The sequence below is a fragment of the Lycorma delicatula genome, chromosome 13 (assembly GCF_047948215.1).
Source record: "Lycorma delicatula isolate Av1 chromosome 13, ASM4794821v1, whole genome shotgun sequence".
Classification (NCBI taxonomy): Eukaryota; Metazoa; Arthropoda; class Insecta; order Hemiptera; family Fulgoridae; genus Lycorma; species Lycorma delicatula.
This window is the reverse complement of record NC_134467.1, coordinates 159,443-180,362: the sequence shown is the minus strand read 5'-3', so window position 1 is coordinate 180,362 and position 20,920 is coordinate 159,443. Positions and strand designations below refer to the sequence as shown.

Below are 20,920 nucleotides of genomic sequence, written 5' to 3'. Positions count from 1 at the left end.
CATGTGATGTTACCATATTTTTTCTAATTATTATAATTATTTAAAACTAAAATTTTAAATGACAAATCCACATTTGGTGAGCTTCTGGTTTGTTTCTATTAGATTTCTGGCAAATGTTAACTGAGAATTGTTTATGTTTGTTAATTTGACATATTTTTTTGTTTTGCTTACTTTTGTTTTTATTTATTTTTTGTAAGAGATGTCAGTGTGTATTAAGTATTTTATAATGCTGAATTCTTTTGTATGGTTTACAGGTGACACTGCTTTTTGAACAATCTGTGTATCGTATTTCTAAACGTAGATATTATATGTGAGGTCGGGTAGTTTGGCATATTATGAATGAGTATCATTGTTGGCTTTTTCCACAGAGTGATTTGTGAAGAATGTGATAAACTTTCAGGACATGATCAACCGGTGAAAATAAAGAAGGGAGTTCAGTTCATAATAGGTTCGGAAACGCTTCATTAACTGGCAAAAGATTTCGCCCAGATTTTTGCACCTATGGTAAAATTAAGCCAGGATGTAATTTTTGGAACCCAGTTAAAAGGAAAATATAGAAGTTTTATAAGAAATCTGACGTGAAAAATTAAACAAAAAAATAGGTCCCAGAACTTTATTTTTAATAATTTTCGAGGAATCTGGGGTAAATAGAAAAAATTGAGTCGAAAAGTGGGATTTTCGTCACCATTATTTTGTCTTAAGGGGGTAAGTAAACCCAAATTTTGACTACTAAAATATTATTTTTTTTGTTAAAAAAAAATAATTTTTTGTGTCATTTATTGATTATTTAAAATCTGCTTTTTAGTGTGATATAATTATTTTTTTCTAAATTTTAACTCTCTCTCTCTCTATATATATATATTATAGATCATTGCTAGATAAAATTGACTCACATTTAAGAAATTTGCAGAAATACAGATTAGGTTCTTTGTAAATTATACAGTAAATTACTGTACTTTATTTTACTATTACAGTGTCAATGTACCACTATTTTAGTGATATTACAGTACAATGTATGTATTTATAAAGAAAAAAATATGTACCATTTATTTATTTTCTCCTTTCAGTGACACTATCTAACAACTAACTACAACAACAACTGACTATCTACAGATCGGCTGGGGGCGTCTTTAAAAGTACCATATTTTTTGCTTCCAATTGTGTTGTTCATGTACATGTACATTTCATAATAGGGTTGCAATGGGATCATGTTAAAAAATAATTAGGTACACCAGAATATTCCAATTTTTCCTCCTCAGTGGCAGTTGCTAATTGATATACAGTCAATGAAAACCCTTCCACTCTTTCAGACTGGGTCACTTGATAGACAGAAGAGTAGCATGCACTCCTAGTGCCAACAAAAGAATGTATATGTTTCTTCCTGTTGAGATAAGTAAAGTAATATTCAGTCTAGATCATCTCTTGGAAAAGAAGGTTTGGTGGTGCACTCCCAAGAGAATTGATCATATCTATAATGTGAATCAAAAAAATATTTTTTTCAGACTTCAGTCGCTCTTTGTTACTAAGCTTGCTTTTCTCTACATATTTGCAGTTTTATGACTAATTCATCATAGTCTTGGACCAGAATACAGTGACCAGCATGGAACCATCAACTTCTATAGCTTCAAGTAAAATGTACTGTTGCAATCCATTTGAAAAGTCAAAGTCATAAATCCTGTAAGAAAAACCTGAGAAGTGCAAGCAAGAATTTGGTGCGTACATTTACTTTTCTTAAACAAGGTTACAAAATTTGTAGTACTTGCCGCAAACAGATTAAAGCTTCTGCTAAAAATAATGCTGAAGAAACTACTTCTGATGAAGAATTTCAACAATTAGATCCTTTGTATACCCCAGAAAAAAATGAAGCTGTAAATGCTCTCATCAAAAGTTTGATTGTTTTAAATGAATCACCTATTCAGAAAAAAAGGACTATGCGAGAGAAAATACTCTCAGGAAAAGGTTAAGAAAGCAGCAGTAATGTTCAAAAGCAAAATATTGAACATCGATTCAGATTCTGAACAAGAAGCTGTTCCTCTCATCTGACTGTGAAATTATCAACCGATTGAAAGAAAAATGTAATACTGCAGATAATAAGAGCATAAAAAGTAACTAATCTGTATGAGAGTGAAGAAATAATTGTATGAGGGTGAAGAATCGATTGATGCCTGGAAAAAAGATTTTATTTCACTTTAGATAAATGGAAGATTGAGCATGTTCAGAAATAAATTAATTTTGTGTTATCTCCGTGAAGCTTTTGCATCGTTTAAACAGAGATATCTGTTGCTGAAATTAGGATTTTCAAAGTTCTGTGAACTCAGGCCTAATTACTGTGTTCTTGCAGTTGCGAGTAGAACCCACAGTGTTTGTGTATGGGTCAATCCATTTTAAGTGTCCCAAAAAAACATAAGCTGGTTGCTTGACCGATTAAAAAAAAAAGCCACTTTCAATTCAATTCAAAATACCCACTTGTTTTCTACACGTTTCAGAACCTTAAAATTACTTTTTAAAATTTTTATTTAAGCAGTTTACCTGTGGTGGCCATTTTTGTTATGGTGTGCACACCTATTTTTGTGATTTTAAGGGTTTACAGAAAAAATTATAACTAAAAAACTATTGGTCCTGGAAGGATGAAAAAAAGGCAATTTATTCATATTTTTTCAAGGTAAAATACCGATTCAGTGGTTTATTTACCTATCTCCCTTTTTTCTATGAAAAAATTACAAATAAATTTGAACATGAAAGATTGTGAAATTTCACTTTTGTTAATTATTTTTCAAGATGCAGGGATGGCAAACACAGTTTGAATTATTTTTTTATGTGTAGGTATATGTTAGTATTATTACCATAAGTAATATCAATGGTGATATACTTGCCCCTAAATTTTCATGAATTTTTGAAAATAATTTTTTTTAAAAACTTAAAATTTTGTCTTTAAATAACTCTGATGGGGCTGGTGATAAAAATCTCAAATTTGCATAACTTGCAGTGTTTTTGTGTAGATGCTTATGGTAAATAAAAAAGTTTCTTGTATATTGTACTATTAAAAACATTATCTCTCTCAAAACTCATGAAAAACCTGTTAAAAGCGATACCATTTTGATTTGCTAAATAAGTGCTCCAAGGGGGGGTTTCTTGTCTTCTTTGCACTTTACATTTTTTATATTTAGCCCCTATGTTGTTGAAGTTGATGTTCACAATATTTTTAAAATAGCTTTTTTTTTTAATTATTAATGATATGTCGCATAATTTAAGCAGCATTCAATTGTTCAGTATTGTGATGCGGGACAATGCAATTTTCTTGGTCTTTGCGTTCATGTAGTTCTTTGTTCTGCTGAAAAAAAAAACCTTTTGAAACAGTTAACACAAAGAGACATTCCAGGAACTAAATTTAAATTTGGAAAAATGTGTTTTTTAAGAGCTTGCTTTAATGTTATTTGTTCTTAAGTTTTTCTTAATTGTTTTTATGAGTTCTCAAAGGGTCACAACAGAAGTGTCCATACAGGTGACTGAATTTTTACATAAGCTTTTTTCATAATATTTACAAACACTAGTGACATCTGAATTAACATGGAAAAAAGTAAGTTGTTGGTTTTCATCACCAAATTCACATGTAAAGGCAAGATACAGTGTTCTGTAGTAGTCTCTTCGCTGTGGCTGTAGAACAGGACGCAATATATATAGCAAAAACATCAACAAATAAAGAAGATGAAACAGGCGTCTGCACACATTTAATAATACTGTTGATGGCTATAGAAAATAACGTGGCACTTAATACACTTCATTGGTACTCCATTCTCCACGTTGACGCTACCTGAGAGAGAATCTCCACACAAACATGGAGAGTTCGACCATTTAAGAAACCCCTAATAAAAGCAAGTATAATGCCCTTGAGTCCCCATTCTTTGAGGGTGTTTAGGATAGCATGTCGTCAGGCTGTGTCAATTTCAAGGGTGATATGTTATTAAACATTTTTCAGAGAAGATTCTTGATTTAATAAATAATCGAATTTGATTTATAGCACAGATTTCTACCTGTTTTTAAGAGGAAATTAATGCATTTTGAAACGTTACCAAAGTTATATGAATACCTTTTTCTGGCCTTACTCCAAACTATGAAAATACAACTAACAAAAATTATTACTATATAACTGTATAAAAATACTTGTAGGAAACAGATATAAGAAAAATAAAATCAGTTGTTTAAAATCATGAGAAAATAAAACCTACTGTTTTAAATATGCTCCTGTTCACCAAAGATTACTACAAAAAACTTAAATTGTTCCAGAATGAGTTTTGAAATCATATTTTATTTAATTCTGTGTATTTTTTTAAATCTATTTTCATCAATGACTATCATGCAAATATAAATAGCAAAAGTTAATTACATTTCAAATTAAACAGATGCTGTTAATTAACCAAATTCTTTTTTATTTTCATTTTAGGCATTTGTATATGTATCAACAGCCTACTCTAACTGTCACTTGAATAAAATTGAAGCGAAATTTTATATATCAACCATTGACGACAACAAATTAATAACATTAACAGAGTGCCTTAACAATCAACAGTTAAAAAATCTGACACTTTGTAAGATTTATTTTATTACCTTTTTTATTTATTGATTGTATCCATTAGTACTAAAAAATTATTTAAAAAGTGAAAATCCACCTTACCAGCAAATTAAATGTGTTTTTCTTGATCTTTACCTTAGACCACTGTCAGGAGAATAATGACTGCTTAATCATTTTAATTTTTGACTATTTTATAAAATTATTTTATTTTCCTGACGATGTTCTAAGGAACTGAAAGATCTAGAGACACATTTAATTTGCTGTTAAGATGGATTTCACTTTCTTAATAATTTATTAAACATATCAGCAGTAATCATGCTTGAGAAATTAACACAAAATTATTGATGTGTTTATCTATAATAATATATTTAAAAAAGCCAAAAAAAAAGGTGAATTACGATCATTATTATATTATATACCATTATCAGTATACATACCTTAAGATTACTTGTCAAAAATAGGCATGGAATTGTGTTCAGAGAAGGAAGTAATGATTCATTAAATGTTTATTATATTATAAGTATTCAAAAATGTTTATTTTCCATATTCAAATATTTTAATTAGTAATCATATTTGAATAATACAGATTATGAAAAAAAAAATTAGATGTGAGTTTACCATAGAATGAAGATCCAAATCATTTTTTCATTCTTACTTTAAAATCTGTTATGTGCTGGAACATACAAGATCAGTACACTGTAAAAATATCATATAATTATGGGGGGAAACTGAACTTTCTTGGTGCAGATATATAAATTTTTTAACACTTTCATAGGCTTTAATCATTTTAGTTCTATGTTTTGAAAGTAAAGAACAACATGTTTTATTTTTTAATGAAGATAGAGACTTGAATCGTTTAAAGTATATTAATATCTAATAAAGCTGAAGATTCTTAAAATGTTCTCTTAAGTATAATTTATAAAATGGTATTTTGTACAATGCATACTAGCAAAATAATTAATTGAAACAATCAGTTAATAAAGAGTCTTTAAGACAATCCCCCATCTTAAAGATTTATTTATTCATTTTATAAAAATCAGTTTAGCAAAACTAGTTCCGATAAATTTCTTAGATACCCATTTTACCAAACGGTAATTAAAACTTTTCTTAATATTTCTGTTTGCTGTATTATTACAACCTTTTATAACCGAATGAAGATATACAAAAGTGTGCAGAAAGACTGCATACTAGTTTCATCTCAAGTGCTAACATTTAAAAAAAAAGTGGTAATACAATATTATATCATTTAACTCTAGATAACATCTCTACAATGAGAGGCATGATTTTATATATGATTAACATCTTTATGGTTTATATATATGTAGAACTTAATATGAAAATTATTTTATTTCAGACTGCTGGATGATATTCCTAATACATATGTATATACTAAAGCAGTAGCAGAAGACATTGTTAGAAGATGTAGTAAAGGGTTACCAGTAGTTGTAGTACGACCAAGCATAAGTAAGTATATATGATGAAGTAAGTATGGCTTTTAATTTTATCAGCTTATATTCTTTAAGTTAATCTTGGTAGAACAGCTCTGATCACAAATACTCAAATTATTATATCTTCTGTAGTACGATCATGAAATTATAATTGTTATCGTAATTAAAAATGAAATCCAATTCATCGGTGATGTCAACATAAATACTTGAAAACGAAATGTTCCTTTCATACTTAGGCGAACTGCAAAGAACAGATTTTTAAAAATATCTCATTGAGGGTGCAATATAAGGCTGGAAAATTAGAATTACAGGCGTAGTTTTTCTTTTTTTTTCTGTTTTTAGTCTCCGGAACCACTGTTACAGCATTACTTCAGACGATTTGTATGAGTGTAAATGAAGTGTAGTCTTGCACTGTCTCAGGTTGACCATTCCTGAGATGTGCAATTAATTGAAACCCAACCACCAAGAACACTGGTCTCACAATATAATATTCAAATCCATATAAAAGTAACTAAGGTTCAACTCTCGATATCAAAATCAGCTAATTTGCGATGATAAGTTCAACACTAGACCAACTCAGTGGGTACAGGTTGAGTAGTATATGTATTATTTAATCATTAAATGAGATGAAGTCATTTTTACTGAGATATTTTTAAGAAGACTGAGAAATTATGTACAAAAAAATTATATGAATTTACTTTTTACCAACTGCCATATAATTTTCTAGATTGTACAATTTCTAGATTGTGTAATTACCGGAAACTAATCAAATACTTGTATCATCAGTAACGCCTAAAATAAGTTAAATAAAAGGTTACTATTACTTTATAGCAAATATAGAGGAAATCAAGCTGCTCTAGATTAGCTTAAAAATGTTAAAACAAATAATTTTTTTACGCGGTTCTTTATAAACATTTGCAAATGTAGATCAATCAAAATGGAATACCCACCCTAATGATTTGTTACTTCACTCTGAAAAAGCTTCCAATGAGCACTTAGTTTCTTACTAGAGCTGCTTTAACATATCAGAAGAAAGAATTGAGGGGTTCTTCTTAAGATATCCTACCAACACAGGGTTTAAAACTGATGTAGGCAGGAACAACAACTGAGTAATATAATTATATTTCAGTGAAAGTAATAACTTGTTTCTGATTAAACGTTTACTAATACTAGAAAATGAAAACTGTTGTGTTGAAGTTGTCCTTTATGTATTTGTGCACATTATGAAGTATTATTTTTTTTCTTAATAAATACTGTGCATAGACTTAATGTTAATGAAACTATAGACTTAATGAAATTGTAATTGTAGAAACTTTGTCTATTTTTACTCGCATAAATATGTGAAAACAATTTTTCATTTATCTGAAACTTCTCTTAAATGTTGTGTTTTTGTTTGCTTGTTATATAATATTTTTTCCCTAGAGTTAGGAGTTTCAAATAATGTTAGTAATCACGGTGCTATTTCTTACCTTTCTGAATACCAGCAAGCAAACAAGCTTCAGTAAATTTAACCATAACTTGCTTGATACTATTTTGGGTCCAAATCTAAATTCTTCATCCTGGCAATTAATTATCTCATCCTTCAGCAGTAGATGCTGCATGGATGTTAACATTCAAGTAATCTTGCCTATTATTATAATTTATTAAAATTTTGAGTTTTAATTTCAATGTAGATGCTATCTACTACACCAGTTATGTAAGGGAATTTAAACCCGCTAGTATTTCACTTTCTTGTAGCATTAATATTTCTCTGTAATTTTTTTCCTTTTTGGAAATGTAATAAGAAGCTTTTTTATTGAATGCTCCTAACATGTAAGTATCTGTACGCCCGATTAATTGTTAAATTGAATTATTTTAACATGTATAAGCAACATTACTGAATTTTTATTGTTCTAGCTAGACATATTTAATATATACTTAAAATGTGAACTTAACTAAAAACATAAATTATTATAACTCATTGCAATGTTTAATAAATGAAGTGTAAATTTTGAAAGCAAATAAAGGAAGTGATTATGAATAATTGGTTATATGGCATTACTTATTATATACAGTTTAGATCCAACGAATTGCTCAATGGCTGAAATTGTTGTACATTTTTTTTTGTCCTCTGGGCCGGATAATTAAGAAATATGGATATGACTGGATAATTAAATAATTATGTGAAATATCAGCTACTTGTGAAGTTCTCATATTGCGAAATACATATAAATACATTGCAATTTGGCAAATTCAATCTTCATTGGTGATATTCAATAATAATAATTAAATTATGAACGAATGAAAATATTATTTTGGAGTTTTGTTCACTACATTGGATCTAGGTTCATAATTTACGTTAACACCAATATCTATATAATATTATTAGTGTAATTTAGTTTTATTTAGTTTTTTTGGCCATATTAGTTATTGTAATCATTATGGATAAAGAACAATTTTTAAGACATTGAAAATCAATTAAGGCTTTCGTAACAAGAATTGCAACATTCGCGGATAAATTTGACGCATCACAAGATGAGAGCTATACTGTACTCAAATTACAAAAATTTGCACCGCAAATATGATTCCATTCAGATATAATTAGAAATGGATGTTGATAATGATAGTTTGTCTTTAGGTCAAGAACAAATCAAGAAAAAATTATGCAACATAGAATGTAAGCTGCAACATTTTTTAAATAGTCAGCATAGAGTAAATAATCAAGAACATTCTGTAGACACAGCTACTAAACAATTACAATCACACCTTTTCAATTTACCGTTGTTTAATGGTGACATTCTTGAATAGCCTCAAGTTTTTAATACATTTAATGAATCAATCCACACTTGAAAAGATTTAACAAATGTTCAAAAATTACATTACTTACATTCACCGCTAAAATGAAGCATTAGCCATTATTAAAAAGCTTCCATTAACCAATGAAAATGATAAAATCACATTAAATTTATTAATAAAACATTTGATAAAAAATTTATGACTATATTTTAATACAGATTGCATTTTAAAAATACATTTTTTAAAAAGAGAATCATTAGCTCTTCAGTCTAAATTCATTAATGATATTTCTTCATTTTTAAACTCACTTGAAGCAATACAACATCCAGTTAACATATTCAAATTCGTTGCAATTCAATTTCTAACAACACGGCTGGATTACGGAAGGAAAGATTATCAAATAAGGGTGGTCCAAACTTTCAAGAGTTCTTAGAATTTCTTGAAACCCGATGATACAACCTGGAAAATCTTAGTTTGAGTACTATAAATTCACAATTCAGTATTGGAAATGTTGAAGGACAATATTACAATGCATTTAAATCTCATTGCAAACATCCTACTTTAAATGTTAACAAGATTCATAAACAACAATGTTAGTTATTATTTTAGATCTAACTTTAAACATTGTTTATTTTGTAATGGCAATCATAAATTAAAAAAAAATGCAAAGAATCTTTAAATTTATCCAATGATGAACGAAGAGATTTTTGAGGATAATAATAGTTGTCTCATATGTTTTCACAAAGGTCATAGTAACAATCAATGTTACTCAAATAACTTATATGATTTATGTCAACAAAAATACAACATACTAGTTCATACTGATAACATTAATGATTCTAAATTAAGTAATGATAAATTTAGTAATTATGACTCCTCATATGATATGCATTAACTGTTCTGCATATTTAAGAGGACGGCTGAAACGTACACAGAAGGCTTTGCCATTTTGTATACCTATGGTTTGGCACGAACCAAAGGATCATGCAACCGATTGTTACTTTTTTTAACAAATGTGTCTAGAATTTCTAAAAAACCTAAACATATGTAAAATATCCTTCATTGCCATCTGCAATCAGACCTGTACCTCACAGTGAAATTATTCCAGTTCCTGAGCCACCTGTGGATGTATGTTTTGAAAGCAGCGATGAAGAATCAGGCAGTACTGAAGGGCAACAATGATTTTGATTTTGAATTATCTTCAAATAAGCCACTCTTATATCACAAGGTGACTAAACCTTTAATTAATAGGTAATTAAATGACTTAGTTAGGGTTTTAAATTCATCAAAAAAAAAAAGCTGAACTGTTAGGATTAAGAGTGCAAGGTTGGAATTTACTTCAAAAAAATACAAAATTTCAGCCTTTTGAAGCCGGCAAAAAGAAATTTTCAGTACTTATTGATGAAAATAATTTGATTTATTGCAAAAATATATGAGCTTATGTTGCACTTAGGACAAGCTCATAAACCTGAGGACTGGCACCTTTTGATAGATTTGTCAAACAAGTATAGTTTAAAAGCGGTTCTACTACACAACGGTAACAAATATCCTTCAATACCAATCACTTATGATATTAATTTGAAAGAGATATACGATGTGATGAAGACGTCCTTGAACAAATAAATTATAAAAAACATAGCTGGAACATATGTGGTGATTTGAAATTTATAGCTATTTTGTTAGACTATACCAAGTACATGTGTTTTCTTTGCGATTGGGACAGCCAAGCTAGGGATAAACATTTAGTTAATAAAGAGTAGAAGAAATGAGATAACTTAACTCCAAAAGGGAAAAATATTATTCATGAGCCCTTAGTTGAACCCCAAAAAATATTTTTACCTCCTACCCAATCAAGCTAGGACTAATGAAAAATTTTGTAAAAGCAATGAAGAAGGATAGTTGCATTCAGAAATTTCTGAATGCAAGTGAAGGAAAACTTAAAGAAGGAATATTTGTTGGTCCTCAAATAAGAGAGAGGTCAAAGATGATGTATTTAACACAATGTTAAATAATGTAGAACGTGTAGCTTGGGCTTCATTTAAAGACGTTTGCAAAATTTTTCTCGGCAAACAAAAATCCAACAATTACCATGATATTGTTAATCAACTTTTACTTCATAAGAGCTATGGTATATAATATGTCTGAAAATACATTTCCTCCACTATTATTTGGAATTTGCAAAGGAATTTAAAAGGATCATGCAACCGATTGTTACTTTTTTTAACAAATGTGTCTAGAATTTCTAAAAAACCTAAACATATGTAAAATATCCTTCATTGCCATCTGCAATCAGACCTGTACCTCACAGTGAAATTATTCCAGTTCCTGAGCCACCTGTGGATGTATGTTTTGAAAGCAGCGATGAAGAATCAGGCAGTACTGAAGGGCAACAATGATTTTGATTTTGAATTATCTTCAAATAAGCCACTCTTATATCACAAGGTGACTAAACCTTTAATTAATAGGTAATTAAATGACTTAGTTAGGGATTTAAATTCATCAAAAAAAAAAAAAAGCTGAACTGTTAGGATTAAGACTGCAAGGTTGGAATTTACTTCAAAAAAATACAAAATTTCAGCCTTTTGAAGCCGGCAAAAAGAAATTTTCAGTACTTATTGATGAAAATAATTTGATTTATTGCAAAAATATATGAGCTTATGTTGCACTTAGGACAAGCTCATAAACCTGAGGACTGGCACCTTTTGATAGATTTGTCAAACAAGTATAGTTTAAAAGCGGTTCTACTACACAACGATAACAAATATCCTTCAATACCAATCACTTATGATATTAGTATATCACTTATGAGCCCTTAGTTGAACCCCAAAAAATATTTTTACCTCCTACCCAATCAAGCTAGGACTAATGAAAAATTTTGTAAAAGCAATGAAGAAGGATAGTTGCATTCAGAAATTTCTGAATGCAAGTGAAGGAAAACTTAAAGAAGGAATATTTGTTGGTCCTCAAATAAGAGAGAGGTCAAAGATGATGTATTTAACACAATGTTAAATAATGTAGAACGTGTAGCTTGGGCTTCATTTAAAGATGTTTGCAAAATTTTTCTCGGCAAACAAAAATCCAACAATTACCATGATATTGTTAATCAACTTTTACTTCATAAGAGCTATGGTATATAATATGTCTGAAAATACATTTCCTCCACTATTATTTGGAATTTTTCCCAGACAACCTTGGAGATAGTGATGAACACAGTGAATGTTTCTAGAGACATTTTGGTGATGGAAAGCTGTCTATAAAGGGAAATGGAATACTAACATGCTAGTCGATTACTGTTGGATATTAATTTGGGATGTGCTTGAGGCTATTTATAACAGAAAAACATCAGTGAAATCATTCTAACATAGGTATGGCCATGCAAAATTATAAATTTTACAGATTTTAACTATATTTTCCTTTCATTTTTTTTTGAAGCGTAATTTACTTAAAACTAAGGGCGATAGAAAAATTCTATTTACAGTTCTGTATTGTATGCAAAAATGAAATTCAAGAAATGGTATCACACTTGGAGAAACATTAAAAAATTTTTTTTTTTGCCTATCAGTGTAATCATAATATTGCTACTCCTGAGCACAACTGTTCTATTCCTTTAGCCCATGAACATGAGTTACATATCTTAGGCATTTTATGGAACAATTCTACAGACACATTTACTCAATCTATTGATACTAAAAGAATTATTCTCACTATTATTGCAGGAATATTTGACCCATTAGGTCTAATTGGTCCTATTGTTTTCTATCATAAATGTTTTATGCTATCTTTAATGCAACTTAAAATTGATTGGGATGATAGATTACTCACAATGATGTTACCTCAACGATGTAAATTATACAATCAGTTGCACTTAATTGATTTAATTAAGATGATTCGTCTAATTAAATTCATCGATGGTGCTGAGGTTAATTCAATCTAAATACATGGATTTTCAGATGCCTCCATAAAGGATTACAGTCGTACATTCAAACTCTTATTTTCTAATCAAACAATTTTGTGTAATTTACTTTGTTCCAAATCAAGACCTACTTCTTTAAAGCAAATAACACTACCAAGGTTTGAATTATCTGGTTCTTTACTACTCTCACATTTATTAGAGAAGGTAATAAATGCTCTGAATAAACATATTCATGAAATACATTTGTATTCAGATGCAACATTAGCATTCTCCTGGATTTATGAACGTTCATTTGCTTGGAAGGTATTTATGAGTAATAGAATTAGTACTATTACTAGGTACTATTACTAAGTAATAGAATTACTATATTTCTTAGAAAAGTTTTTACATAATATAAACAAAAAAGAAAAATTATTTTTTGGGCATGTGAAAAATTTGTAAAAATAAAATTTGCTGTTAAAAAATAAAAAAAAAAGTGGAAATTACACAACTATTGACAGAAATAAAATAAATTTAAAAGATTATTTCAAAGTTGCCAATAAAATAACTGTTCAACATTATGCAACACTGGATTTTAAATCATTCTTGAGGTACATTAAGTATATCGGGTACAGCAAACTGCGCTATCGTTATCGAAGTCTTTCTGTGAATTTCACTTTGAATGTAATCGGTCTGTCATTGAAGTAATGCCATACTTATTTACAATAGAGAAATACGCTGATATGGGGTGAATGTAATGGTAATGCTACAGCTGCTGTTGTAGAATATGAAATACGTTTTCTGAATCACAGGATTGCAGTATCAAAACAATTAACGTGAATTTTCGCAATCTTCAGGAAACTGGTTCACTACCTATTATTCGTATCAGCTACAAATGATCTAACCGACACGATGCTGTTATTGATAAAATTATTATTGAAGCAATTCATTGCAGTCCAGGCATCATGTACGGCACCTTTCTAAGTGGACCGGAGCTTCACATTTGATGGTTTGGAAGACATTTAAAAAACAAGTTTTATCCTTATAATAAACAACCACTTCAACATCTACAGCCAGAGATGGTCTGATTCACATACAGTTCTACAACTGATGGAATACAAATTGACAACTCTACAAGTACGTTTTATTTGCTGACGAAGCAAATTTCACTTGAGATGGTGTCAACAACTTATGAAATGAGCTTACAGAGGCAAAAGTAAATCATGGAACGGTGAAAAACAATGTTCAACACAGAATTAGCATCAGTGTATGGTACAACCATTTTCATAACCAGCTGTTTTGACTGTTCATATAACCTGGCCGCTTAATGCTGAGGTCTATTTACATCCTCAGGTGTACCTAAGATGTTACTCTGCCAATGAGACACAAAGTGTAGCACGATGGTGCACCTCCCCACTTTTCTAATGCTGTTTCAACTCACTTAAATCATCATTTCTCTGAAAAATGGATTGGTTGTGGAGATCCACATTCCTGGTGACCAAGATAGTCTGATCTAACACAGTTAGAATTTTGCGTCTGAGGATGATTAAAAAAGATTTTGTATGAAACAAAAATACATTCTCGTGAGGGATAAATTGTCCACATTATGGATGCAGCTGAGTCGCTTAAGGACAACTGAAGAACAAAAAGAGCAACAAAAACAGTATAGAAAGAAGCATGCAAAAAAATGTGTTGAAAATGGTGGGCTCATTTTTGAACATTTATTACAAATCGGTATGTATAATGCACTAGTAAACTTGATCTAGTGTACTGTTTCTAAATAAAATTCAAATTGTTCTAACTTTTTTTGTTTTATTCAACTTATCTTACACTATTTCACATAGAATTAAATTCTCTACACGCTTTGTTTAAAAGTTTTCTATGTTTATTACCCGTTTAATAAAGTTATTGTATACTCCACATAAAAAAACAGGGTCTTTACTTCTAATTTATGGGATTTCAACAAACAACCCCCCCCTCATGGCCAATTAAAATAAGGGTGATATGTATGACATCATGTAAATAAGATGTAGTCTTGTACAGAATCTGGCTGACCTTTCCTGACTCGTGTGGTTAATTGAACCCCAATCACGAAAGTATACCATATTCACTGTCTAGCATTCAAATCAATATAAAAGAGATTAACTATTATAAGGATTAGAACCTCAAAACCTTCGACTTCAAAAATCAACTATTAAACAACTGATCTGTGACAATGATTTAACCATTAGACCAGCCCGTCGGGCTAATAAACATATTGTTGCGTGTTCCCGGCGATCAAGATATTGAGAGATTAAAAATTTTAAATGATTCTATAATTATAAGTTATTAATTTAAGAACATAAATAAAATAAGACAAATCAATAACAATAGTAGTGACAACAGTAATAATAATAAAAAACCACAATAATAAACAAATAATAAATTTAAAAACCTGATACCTAAATTAATCGATTAACTTGTTTTTATTTATTTGATTTCAGGTTATTAATAATTTCAGAAAAAATTGACAAATTTATGGATGTAATCTCATATTTCTCTTTAAGGCAATGGGAATTTTCTGATAAAAATACACAGGATTTATGGCACTCATTAGATGAGAGAGACAAAGAAATTTTTCCATTTAATTCAAAAGATCTTAAACGGGAAAAATATATTAATATTTATATGCGTGGAATTAGACAATATCTAATAAAAGATGATTTGTCAACAATTCCAGAAGGAATAAAAAGGTTTCACACTTCCCTATTCCTGAGATGGTGTAAAGAGTACAATTATAACTGATCTGAATAAAGTCATTATTAATTTAAAATGTTTAACTTATCATATCAATAAACTGAACCAAATTGTGTAATTACTATAAAAAAATATATATACTTTAACATATATTCATATGCTTTTATGACAACCTTTAGTTTGAAGTCTGATTAAAAAAAAAGAAGTTGCTTACAATTTGGTTTTGTTTATCATTGTAGAAGTTAAATTTTTACAGAAAGACTGCTTGACTTGAGTTACTGATGAAGGTTGAAAACTTTTTCAAGTTTTTAAAAAAAAAATTTATTATGCAATTTCATTCAGTTTGTCGTTTAAAGTTACAATTTTAAATTAATATTTTTGCTGTCATAAACAAAAACGTAGAAAAAAATTATCTATTAAATGTTCCAGGGATTAAGGAGAAGAAAAGTGTATTAACATTTTTATACATTATATTGGTTAATTTTTACATTAAGGTCATCCAGTTCGTTCTATTAAAAAATAATTTTTTTTTGTTATAAAATATTCTGCTGTATAACATGGTCTTCAATGTAATCACTGTTACTTTGTTTATTTTCTTTATGCTGTTTAAAATATTCTGCTCATAGTATAGTTAGTTATATTTGTATATTTTTTGTTGAATACTGAAGTTATATCCAATTATTCTTTGTAAACTTAAAAAAACTTTCAAATAGATGCTGTCTTTGCCTCTAACATTGTAATTCAGAGATTTTAGTTTTAATGAAGTAATAATTAAATATACTGAAATGAAACGACTAGCACTAGATAGGGAATCTTGGAGAGCTGCATCAAATGACTGAAGACAAAAAAAAATAATTAAAACTACCTATTTTGTATTTTTTATAAGTAGTTTTTTGTCTCAATTTGTTTTTTGTTTAATTTTACACAGTAGGTGTTAAGCCATTAGCATATGCTTTGTATTAGATTAAATAAAATGAAGAATCTAACATATTTAAGTTCGTTTTTAATGAACAATTAATGAAAAATGCTTAGCAAACACTTAATGAACAATTAAGCGTACAGATTAATTTTTGAGATTAAAGATGGTCATGACTACACTTGTTATAATTTTCACAAACAGGGAATTCATTTAAAACTATGTAATTATTATTTTGTTCTGATTTCAGTGGTTAAAATTAATTTTTTTTTTATTCCGCCTAGTTATTTATATAAGTAAAAATATTTCAAGGGTTAGTTTAAAATCTCCCAGATGTGTATACGATCACTTTTTATTATAGTTTCACAATCAAATTTTTATGGTTAACCCGCATGAGTATTCTCAAAACTATTGCTAATGTCAACAGGCAGCTGTCAGTAGCTGTTTAACTGTATCTGATTTTTCATATGTTAGCTGCTTGGGAATTAAAAAAATTAAACCTTTGAAATTTTAAATCGATCTTTTAATACTATTCAGTATATTTGTAGAACAGATTTTTAGTTGACTGCAGTACAGTTTAATTACAAATAGAATTTATAAAAACCTTCCACTGTTATCTACTTAACAACTTGAAATTTTAATTTGGTTTTTTACATGCAAAATAACACAATGTAATATTACAGTGTGTAATGATGTCATTTCTTAGATGTGATTTATCTATTTTCATATTATTTTTAGTGAAACATTTTCATAAAAATGTAACCCGATAAATTTAAAGCCGGTGTTTATCAATGTTTGATTAACAGTTACACACATCTCAGGAACGGTCGAACTGAGAATGTACAAGACTACACTTCATTTACACTCATACATATCATCCTCATTCATCCTCTGAAGAATTATCTAAACGGTAGTTACCGGGGGCTAAACAGGAAAAAGAAAAAAAGGTACTAAGTACTAGCTGCATGTGGGCATCTAATCGATAAGCTATTACAATTATCTATCAGTTTATTTATTACTAATTTAAATGTTTGTTAAGTTTACTACTTTCTATTAATCATATCTTTTTATCAGTTTTAAAAAGTGCCGTTTTAAATTTATTGATTCTTGATCTTATCGCAAATACGGTTATGTTGTTGGCATTAAATAAGTAAGGTATTTATAAATTCTGAGTTTCTTGTACTTAACCAGCGATTTGAATTAAATAGTTTAAATTAAAATATACTTTGATAATATAAATTAACCAGCAGGCATGCAAAATTACCAGTATTTTAAAGAAAATCAGTTACTGTATTAATTTTACAACTAAAAACAAATTATATAAAATCATGAAATACAATTCATATTGTATTATAGATATACAGTTTGAAAAACACATGAAAATAATATGAAATTTATAAAGAAAGGATATGTATTGTTATATTTTTTTTTTTTTTTTGTCTTCAGTCATTTGACTGGTTTGATGCAGCTCTCCAAGTTCCCTATCTAGTGCTAGTCGTTTCATTTCAGTATACCCTCTACATCCTACATCCCCAACAATTTGTTTTACATACTCCAAACGTGGCCTGCCTACACAATTTTTCCCTTCTACCTGTCCTTCCAATATAAAAGCGACTATTCCAGGATGCCTTAGTATGTGGCCTATAAGTCTGCCTCTTCTTTTAACTATATTTCTCCAAATGCTACTTTCTTCATCTATTTGCCGCAATACCTCTTCATTTGTCACTTTATCCACCCATCTGATTTTTAACATTCTCTTATAGCACCTTTTAGCATCTTTTCTTCTCAGATACTCCGATTGTCCAAGTTTCACTTCCATATAAAGCGACGCTCCAAACATATACTTTCAAAAATCTTTTCCTGACATTTAAATTAATTTTTGATGTAAACAAATTATATTTCTTACTGAAGGCTCGTTTAGCTTGTGCTATTCGGCATTTTATATCGCTCCTGCTTCGTCCATCTTTAGTAATTTTACTTCCCAAATAACAAAATTCTTCTACCTCCATAATCTTTAAAGTTTTGCAGTCAACGAGTTGATTTCTAAATCTTTGCTTAACCATGATACAATCTATCTGATACCTTGCAGTATCGCCTGGCTTTTTCCAAGTGTATATTCTTCTATTATGATTTTTAAACTGGGTGTTGGCAATTACTAAATTATACTTTGTGCAAAACTCTATAAGTCGGTCCCCTCTTTCATTCCTTTTGCCCAGCCCGTATTCACTCACTATATTTCCTTCCTTGCCTTTTCCAATGCTTGCATTCCAATCTCCAACTATTATTAAATTTTCATCTCCTTTTACGTGTTTAATTGCTTCATCAATCTCTTCGTATTCTACCTCATCATCATCATGGGCGCTTGTAGGCATATAGACGTTAACAATCGTTGTCGGTTTAGGTTTTGATTTTATCCTTATTACAATGATTCTATCGCTATGCGTTTTGAAATACTCCACTCTCCTCCCTATCTTCTTGTTCATCACGAAACCTACTCCTGCTATTCCTGCTACTCCTCCTATTATTATATTATATGATTAAGTATTGTGGCAAATAGATGAAGAAAGAAGCATTTGGAAAAATATAGTTAAAAGAAGAGACAGACTTATAGGCCACATACTAAGGCATCCTGGAATAGTCGCTTTAATATTGGAAGGACAGGTAGAAGGGAAAAATTGTGTAGGCAGACCACGTTTTGGAATATGTAAAACAAACTGTTAGGGATGTAAGATGTAGGGGGTATAGCGAAATTAAACGACTAGCACTAGATAGGGAATCTTGGAGAGCTGCATCAAACCAGTCAAATGACTGGTTTCATTACAAAAAAAAGATACTAAATGAAAAAATATATTATTTTCTCATTAAAATATACATAAATATTTATATATAATATTTAGACAAGACAAAATAATCTTTGATAGCTTCTACAGTAAATTATTTATATAAGTATCTCTAAAAAATGGTTTAGAAGAACGATTTTGATGTAATTTGAAAGCGAGTAATAATTTTTAATATTTTAGTTTATCATGTTTCATTGTGTTAATCGGTGAATTAAGTGTTAGATATTTAATGTTTTAGATAGATCTATAATAAAAGAAATACTAACTTTGACATGCAGCTGTAAAATAAAAACAAGATGTATTTAGAAAACAGAAAATATAAATATTATTATTCTAAATATTTAGATATATCTAAATATTATAAATATTAGATATATCTATTATATTCTAAATATTTAGAAAACAGAATGTATTTAGAAAACTTAACAATCATGTTAGGAACTCATAGCCATCGCTGAAACCTTTTGTAAAACTTTTCATTTTATATTTGTAATTTATTAACCGTAAATACTTCCATTCCTTCATACATTCACGCCCGTAATTTAAAAAAAATTTTAATGTTTGTTATTTTATGTTTTATAAATTAATGATGATGTTCTTTTATTTTTTTATAGGGTGGATTTCATTATGTTTTACCATTTATTTTTGTTCTTTCTTCAACCGCTATTGAATATACAACTGCACTTTTCTTTTGTTATATTAATTTTGAAGCTGAATTTGAAAAAATGGAAAATATTTTTATAATAAACGTAATTCTAGCAGGTAGTATAAAAACTAGTTTAAATATTAAACACATAATAAGAGTGTTGAAGGAGATATTTGCCACCAACATTTTTCGGGGTAAAAATAGGCGCAAAATGTTTGGCTGCATAAATTTTGTGTTCGCTTTAACAATTTCAACCATATCTCAAACTTTTTTATCGATGTATTTAAACGAATGGGGAATCATTTTGTTCATAATAAAATGCTTAAAATTTTATCTAATAAAACACAATTCGATAAAACTAACGCTATTTGTATAATGATTATTTTAATTCAATAAAATACGTACAATAAATTACTTTTATTCGATAAAGCTCTTTGCAGACCTATTAACGATTAAAAAATGTAAATGGCCACCGATTTGGAATTTTCAAAGGTAAAACTTAAGGGTGGAGTATCCCCATTAATTTAAGGAAAATTTACAAAAACCGCCAAACTTTTTCCTGTTTTTCTGAAAGCCTAAAGTCTGCTCAAAATAACGGTGTAATTACTGTTTCAGTAAATGTTTAATTTTATCCAAAAAATTATAATTTGACAAAAAAAATATTAACACAAAAAACCTCTTATGAATCAAAGAATGAGGTTTTATCTCTTATTTAACGCTAAATTTAATAATGGGGCGAGAGAACTCTAATTTATGACCATCTCCATCCTGCATTTTCACTTAAACACATTTTTTAAGGAACGGTTGAGGTTGAATGCTAATTATGTATAATGAAAATATTTCATTTACCTACAGGAATCGCATTATAAAATATCAGCTTTATATGATTTACAGGAAAAACATTTTTTTTCAGGTATACTCCTCTCTTAAATTGTGTTGGGATATGTGTATCAAATTTCATTAAAATATCTAAATTTGTTCTTAAAGTATATAATTATTTTTTATTGAAAAATTACAAAATGAAGTGAATCAAGGTACTTGTTCATGTGAATGTTTTTGTTTAGTTTCATATCCCGAATCAGTCCCTTAAGTTTGGC

At 29.1% G+C, this 20,920-nt stretch overlaps 1 long non-coding RNA gene across 1 annotated transcript in view; it reads left to right on the top strand.

Annotated features, from left to right (window-relative positions):
* Window positions 1-20,533, top strand: part of LOC142333790 (uncharacterized) — an 86,545-nt gene extending 66,012 nt beyond the window's left edge. Inside the window, exons 3-6 of the long non-coding RNA XR_012758696.1 lie at window positions 255-705; window positions 4,442-4,586; window positions 5,925-6,034; window positions 19,792-20,533. This is a non-coding gene — a long non-coding RNA (uncharacterized LOC142333790). The remainder of the gene's footprint in view (window positions 1-254; window positions 706-4,441; window positions 4,587-5,924; window positions 6,035-19,791) is intronic.
* Window positions 20,534-20,920: the final 387 nt, after the last annotated feature.